Here is a 7278-nt window from a genome sequence, read left to right on the forward strand (position 1 = left end):
GCCGGTCGCTGCCGCGGGGCGAGCTAGGCAGAAAGAGGGTGGCCCAAACCGCAGTACGGGCAGCAGCACCGACACATTCACCAGCAGCGTCTGCACTGAGCCTCCCTCGTCCCACCCCACGGCTGCATGTGCTGCGTCCGCCTTCCCCGCTGGCCCCACTGCCTCGCTGCCCGCCAGCAGATCCCACCACCGCACCTCCCACCACCGCTTGCCTCCTGCCAGCTCACAGGGAGCCACGGCTCACGTCTGAGAGCTGATTTGCTTTCTCCACCTCTTTTTTTCCATTCAGCATCATGCAGAGTGTGTTAGGACTGAGGAAGCCAGCACCTGTGAGATGGGGCGGCCCTGATGTCACATGGAAGTGCTACTGCTTGGGATCTCCAAGTCAAGCGGGCAACCCATGTATGGGAAGGTCTTTCATCTGCTGTGCAACTCCTCCAGCCTAGGTCAGGATTAGCTGCCGCCTGGGAGCTTGTGTCTGGGTAACACGTGTGCTGGATGGGTACCTGGGGTAGCATCACAGGATGGTTTGGGTTGGAAGGGACCTTCAAAGATCATATAGTCCAACCCCCCTGCCGTGGGCAGGGACACCTTCCACTAGACCAGGTTGCTCAAAGCCCCATCCAACCTGGCCTTGAACGCTTCCAGGGATGGGGCATCCACAGCTTCTCTGGGCAACCTGTTCCAGAGCCTCACCACCCTCGTCGTAAAAAATGTCTTCCTTCTATCCAATCTAAACTCACCCTCTTTCCGTTTAAAACCGTTGCCCCCTGTCCTGTCACTACAGGCCCTGGTAAAATGTCTCTCTTCACCTTTCTTATAAGCCCCCTTTATGTACTGCAAGGCGAGGCACCTGCTGGGTGTGAGAAGTTGGGAGCTCCAGAGAGCAGAAACAGCTGCAAAGCTGATAAACAGCTAAGAGATGTTAAACCACCAAGTGGGACCAACCCAAGCGGCGATCAGATGGAAGCCCGAAACATTTCTGCTTGGGCCCCGCCACCGCCTCGGCTTTGCCCTGCAGCAGCGGCGGGAGGCCTCGGGAGCCCCGCGCGCGCCGGCGGAGTCCCGTGAGCAACCAGCCGTCAACCCCTCCTCGTGGGGAATAACGAAGGGAAGCGACCTGCGTAATGAATAATTGGCTCGGAGCGTGGTGCTGGCCGGGATTACGGCTTCACCTGCACATGATGTCAGATGAAGCCTGGGGAAGCGGTGCTTTTCCCACTCCTGTGCCAAGCTCAAAACCGCCCGCTCGCCCTTCCCCATGGCCAAGGAGCTGCCGGCAGCGGGGGGCGGCGGCGGGGAGCACCCCCTCGCCTCTCTCACTCCCTGGCCACCGCAGCTCCTCGGGGGAGGGAGCAGAGGGGCCCCCCGCGAGCTCCCCGTCACCCCTCACCGCCCTGGGCCCCCACCGCGGGGAGGGGGCGGGTGCCGCAGCTCTGACCCCGGGAGGTCTTGGCACGGGCACGGCCGGAAAACCGTACGGGGGCCATCCTCCGGCTGCCAGCGCGGGGTTTAGAGGCATGCCGTGACTTACTGCTAAGTTACTCTCTGTTGTATTAAATATCTAGCAGCGACTGTTCTAGGGATTAGTGGTGAATGATAGTTAAAAAACCCAAACCACACAGATGACTTTTACAGTACTGGTGTACCAGTACTCCTACGCCCGCGTTTCTCTCCCAACAGGAGCCAAATTGCACAGCTTTATGTAACCGGCTATATAAAGAGCGCCTTGAAGGACGGTGAAAATGCTGCCCACCCCCCCGCCCTCGCCCCCAGCACCCCCTGCCCTCCCCCAGGTGTGGGGCCCGGCCGCCCCCCCGGCGGCACCGGCAGCCTGGCCGTGGCCCCTCAAGGATGCCCAGGTGCCAGCTACCCGCCCCATGGGCACCCAAATGCCCGAGGCGCGTCGGTCCCCGTCTGCGCCCCGGGAAGCTGCTTCTAGCTCCGGCGTGTCACTGCCCGAGGTGTTTTCGTGGTCAGGGGTGGGGGGACGGAGGAAGAGTAGGGGGAGTTCACAGGCACCGTGCAAAGCATGAACCGGGCAGCGTGTTCCGGCTCAGAGCCTTCGCCCGCCCGGCCGCAGGAGGCGTTCGGGCAGGGTGAGCGATGATTCAGCCTTGTGGCGGGTCTCTGGGCCTTTCACAGGAGTGCAGGGGCAGGCCCTGGTTTGCTAAAGAGATCCCAGGACACGTTATTCTATCTGTGTGTGTGTGTGTGTGTGTGTGTGTATATATATATATATAAAAGATTCCGAAATGCAGGCTGCCTTACAGAGCCGTGTCCTGGGATGTCTGCAGCAAAGCAGGCATCGCACGGAGGTTTAGGCAGAAAGCGCGTGGGTTGTGTGAGCTGGAATCTTGGAGAAAATCGTCGCTGTAGCTCAGCGTTCCTGCCTGAGCCCAGCTTGGGGATTTGCTGTGGGGTGCTCGCATCGGCGGCTGCAACAGTGTTTTCATTTTCATCCTGCAAACGATTTATAAACAACGCCTAGGAAGAAGCATGGCTTTACCGGCTTGCGCTCTCATTCATAAACACACAGATGCTCACCTTTCCTAACTCTTCTGTAAATGTTTTCCTTGCCAGTTTTAAAAGACGCCTGGGAGGATGCGAAGGGTGGCAATGAAGGGAACTATGCCTCCGTTGTGCACCTAATTACAAAACAGTCATGTAAAATACATAATTGCCTGAGTGAGAACTGCTTAAAATCCGAGTTCTGACTCAGCCGGCAGCTGCTGTACCAGAGGCCGAGGATGCCGTGGGAGAAGGTGTCTGTGCAGAGGTTAAACCTGAGCAGCAAGGCACGGGGGCCTGGACTGCGGTCAAAACTCTGCTGCTATGGTGACTTTTGGATCATTTTAATTCTTTCCACCTCCCTTTTCCTACCTTCTCATAGGTGAAAACAGTTTTATCCACCTCATGGGAGAGAAGTGCTGTGGGAAGCAATTTCTATATATATATGTCACGCTATAAAGGTTTTTGTAATACCGATGTAGATGTGAGCTTCAGATTTTCTCATTTTTGGGGGGAGGCAGGGTTTCTGAATCAATTCACTTGACACAGAGCTAGAAGCCAGCTGAGAAAGCAGCCCAGCTCCGCGAGCGCCGCCATGCTCGGGGGTGTTGGAAATCCGAACTCACAGCCTTGAATTTTGCAGTCGTAGCCCCTTCCCCTGCAAGAGCCCGAGCCACAGCTCTGCGGGGGGTTCTCTGCAGCCAATGCACTTCACGGGGGTCAGGAGAAAAGCCTTCGGGGTGATATAAACACATGATGCAGCAGCGTAAGTCCCGTTGCCCGTGACAGGGCTGGAGACTAGAAAAGGGTTTTCGGGGAGCAATACCTGCCCAGGGGAAGGGGATCTGCTTAGGCTGGTTTCACCATGGGAATAGTGCGTCTGAGGGACCCCTTGCCCTGGACTTCCCTCCCTGTATCACTGCTTCTCATTTTTCCCCTCATCTCCCTTATTGTGCCTTGCCATAAGCTAGATTCAGTGCACAGATCTGGTCTTTTATGTTTGTATAGCTCCTTAGACAACACGGCCTTCGAGCTCTTATCATAACACGATTATTTTAGGGCATCGGCAGCTATTCAGATTTCCTGGGCACGGTTATAATATTGTTTAGATCCTTTTTCTTCAAATGTGAAAGTATTGGTAACGCAGGCTATGCTGGTAACGCAGACTAAAGCCAGTGTATTTCAATATGTATGAGATTTCTTCCTATGCCACACGGGAACCTTCCCAGAGTCGAACACGAAATGAGTCATTACTCCCTTACAAACCCGCCGCACACGGTCCCCTCCGCCGGCGTTAGCTCAGTGCCATCTCCTCATTACGCCACTTGCAGAGAAACGGCTCTGTGTGTATGTCTGTGTCTTTCTCCCTCTCCCCCCTGCCCCTGGCTTTCCACAGTAATTGCCATTCTCCTCCGTTCCCACAAGTACAGGGAGGTCTACAGGAAATTATATTGCTAATTAAGCTATGGAAGAGAGTACAAAAGCCCTAAACTATAAATACTCCATCTGTGTTAAAAACCAGTGACGTGTATTGTCATTGCTGGTTGGAAGCCAGCGCAGCCAAGGAGGCAGACAGAAACCTCGGGGAGCAGGCAGCGCAGGCAGCGCAGGCAGCGCAGGCAGCGCAGGCAGAGCGCTCGCGGAGGGTCCCAGACTCCAATCACACCATCGCTGCTGCCAGAAATCAGGATCGCAAGCAAAACCACGATTCCTCAGTTACCCGGCTTTTCTAGATACAAACTGCATCAAATTCCAGGTGATGCGCGTAACATTTTTATATAGTGTCACGCTTGAAGTAGCTTTCTAGCAGCAGCGATGCTGCTCGTGTGGTGATGGGACGGAGCCGGAACGCTGCTCGCGGCTGCCACAGCAGCATCCCCGGCGCAGGCTGCACTGCTGCGCTGGCTCAGCCCGCAGCCCCCGCCGTACCCCGCTTACAGACCCACTTGCAGCTGCCTGGGGCATCGACCCGGGGCAAAACCCGCAGCCAGCGAGTGCCCGTAGCCGCTGTTTGGTGCCCAACTCATCCGCACCCGACATCCGCGGGTCCTGCCCGGCTGGCGGGGCTGCGGGGGCCGTTCAGAAGGAGGGGGCCTCAGGGTGAGGGTGTGGGACAAGTGCCTTGCTGGGTCCCATGTGTGTCACCGGACCGCTCGCCGGCTGACTATTCCCCCTGAGCACCCACCTTCTGCCTGACACTCTCATCCCACAATGTGCCTGTGTGAATCTGTACTTCATGTCGTCGTCCGAGTTCCTGCCTGTAAAATCCTGAATCCAGAGGTGTTAAAACCACTTTTTGTTATTTTGTAGAGAGGCGAGTGGCTGAAGAGGGAGAACGGGCGCTGGGAATGACGCCTGCAGCTGAGCAGCCCTGGCGAGGTTTGCCTTCTGCTACTGCATCTACAGACTGCACCCGGGCTACGAGTTTTTCTTCAACCAGAATAATCGAAACTTTTTCCTTTTTGATGGAATTTAAGATTTTCACAGGCAAGAGATTTAAGAAAAATACCAAATATTCAGAGAAACACAATAAACCGTGAGACTCAGCAATGCTGTCTATGCAGAAAATATATCGTTTCTGGGTCATGGAAATAGGTTAATTCAGCACTTACAGGAGCTGAAATCTGGTCCACAAAAGTACTTAGACTGAAAAATGCTACTGGTCACTACAGCTGCTTCAGTTCAAAGTTTTGATCCTCAAGACCTGTGCTGAGATGCTGAGATGACAAAGGTGAAGAAGTTCTGGCCCATTAACCAGAGCTACAAGAAACGCCGGCAGCGCTCCTTCCCCTGTAAATGGTCCAAGCAGCACGAGATCAATTAGCTAAAAGACCCGACTGTTTCTTACGGCAGAGGGGGCCACGGCGACGCGCTCTCAAATAAGCTCGTGCACGACTGGGCATTACTTTGGTTTGGTACATCGTTCTGTTGGACGCCGTTTCTTTATCATTAGAAAAATAAGAAGTCTTATGCTAAAAGCTACATGTAAAAGGACACATTTCCCGATGGAAGTACTCGGAATTAAGGCATTTTCAGAAATAAAGTTGTGCTTTCCTCCTTAACTTTGTCATTCAGTGCTTTTTTGTTACAATGCTGCTTCATTACTTAATTATATATCTCTTTGGCATATGTTTCTTGCCTAACGGGCTGGATGTTGTGCAGTGAATGAATCAGAGTATTGGAGAGCCCATCCTGCCTAGGGAATGAGGCAGGTGTCCTGCGGGAAAACAATGCGGCAATCAGCTTCTACTGTTATTTGTGTATGCCAAGATGCCAGATCAAAGTGTTTCAAGCAGACTTCGTCTCATCTCTATTTAGCACCAAAGGGGAATTTGCACCTCGCAGCTGATCTCATCTATCGGCTCCCAGGCAAGGGGTCCTCCCGCTCCCGGTTAGTGCTCCCCTGGGACAGAGGGAGGGTGCCTCTGCCAGCTCAGGGAGCAGCGCCAGCTCAGAGGGCTGCCAGGGAGGAAGAAGTGGGACTTTTCCTTTCCTCGGCAGCAAGCTGTTAGATCAGCTCAAGCCATAAATAATACCAACCACCCTCTCTAAGGAAGGTCTTTATCCAACAAGCACATTGCCCCAGGAAAAGTGCTCTCAGTTCTTAATTAACTGCCCGAGCTACAACACATAAACTCACTTCTGTACAAAATAAAGTCCCTTGCAAAATGAACTTCCCAGCTTACCACATCCTATCCTGGATGAGAGAACTGTTTGCCCACAGGGTTTCCGTGCGCAGCCCCGGTGCAGCAGGACAAACACTCACCGGACACTGATGAAGAGCAGGCAAACCTGCTCACCAGGGCTTGTTTCCCACTGGACACCCCCTCCCTCCCCAGGGAAGGGACACCTACAGAAGGCTTTCAAAACCCAAACCTTTGGAGGAAAGCCTGTAATTGTGCCGGATACTGCAGGCTCTGCCTCTTTCCCCTGGTCGGGAATGCATCATCCCATCTCCTCCTGCACACCACAGGTACCAAACACCTTTCTTCTGGTGTTTGGTTACCTGGTCCCCCAGCGAGGCTCAGAGCTGAGCAGGAGCCACTAGATTGCCGCAGCGAGCAGTGATCCGTAGTCCTGCAGGATCCCTCTCCAGTCAGCGGAGGGAGATGAGCAGAGGGGGGTCATCCTCTTTACCTTCCCGCAGGTGCAGGTTAGATGGATCTGCGCCTGCTGAACCCCGCATGCGTCACTGCCACGACCCTTTAGCACTTCTGGAACGTGCCCAATATTGCCTTAGTGTAGTGCTGTAGCATACTTCCACCTTTGTACTTGATGGGTTGTAAATAAGCTTTAAGAAAGCTGAATGTCAGAGGTTGGGTGTTCAGTCTCATAGCAGGCCCTAGGCTCAGGGTGCCTCCACTTTCGGTACAAACGTTTCTCGTGTTTTTTCTCTTTGAGAAGCTCCCAGCTGTGCTGTGCTCACCTGCTGGGAGCTGCTGTGCTCGCCTGCCTCATGCAATTCCCCTTCGGTAGACTGAGCTTGTTAACTATTTCCCCTCTTTTCTTTGCGTAACTTAGAAAAACGATCGTCTCCTATAAAACCAGTAAGCAAATGTGCTTCCTGAGAGTAGGGAAACATCCCCCCTACAGCAAATGCTGCACACTCGGGCAGGGAAAACAGGGGCTTCCTAATGCAATTGTTAAAGCTTTCTCCTCTCTCTGGACCAGCAAAGCACCAGTAGTCGAATCTCAACCCACGATGAGCTCAACGCTGAAGAGAAAGTGTGTCAAGAAAAGCAACTTCATCGGCCAGAGCCCTGCTCA

Source organism: Calonectris borealis, chromosome 5, assembly GCF_964195595.1.
Source record: "Calonectris borealis chromosome 5, bCalBor7.hap1.2, whole genome shotgun sequence".
NCBI lineage: Eukaryota > Metazoa > Chordata > Aves > Procellariiformes > Procellariidae > Calonectris > Calonectris borealis.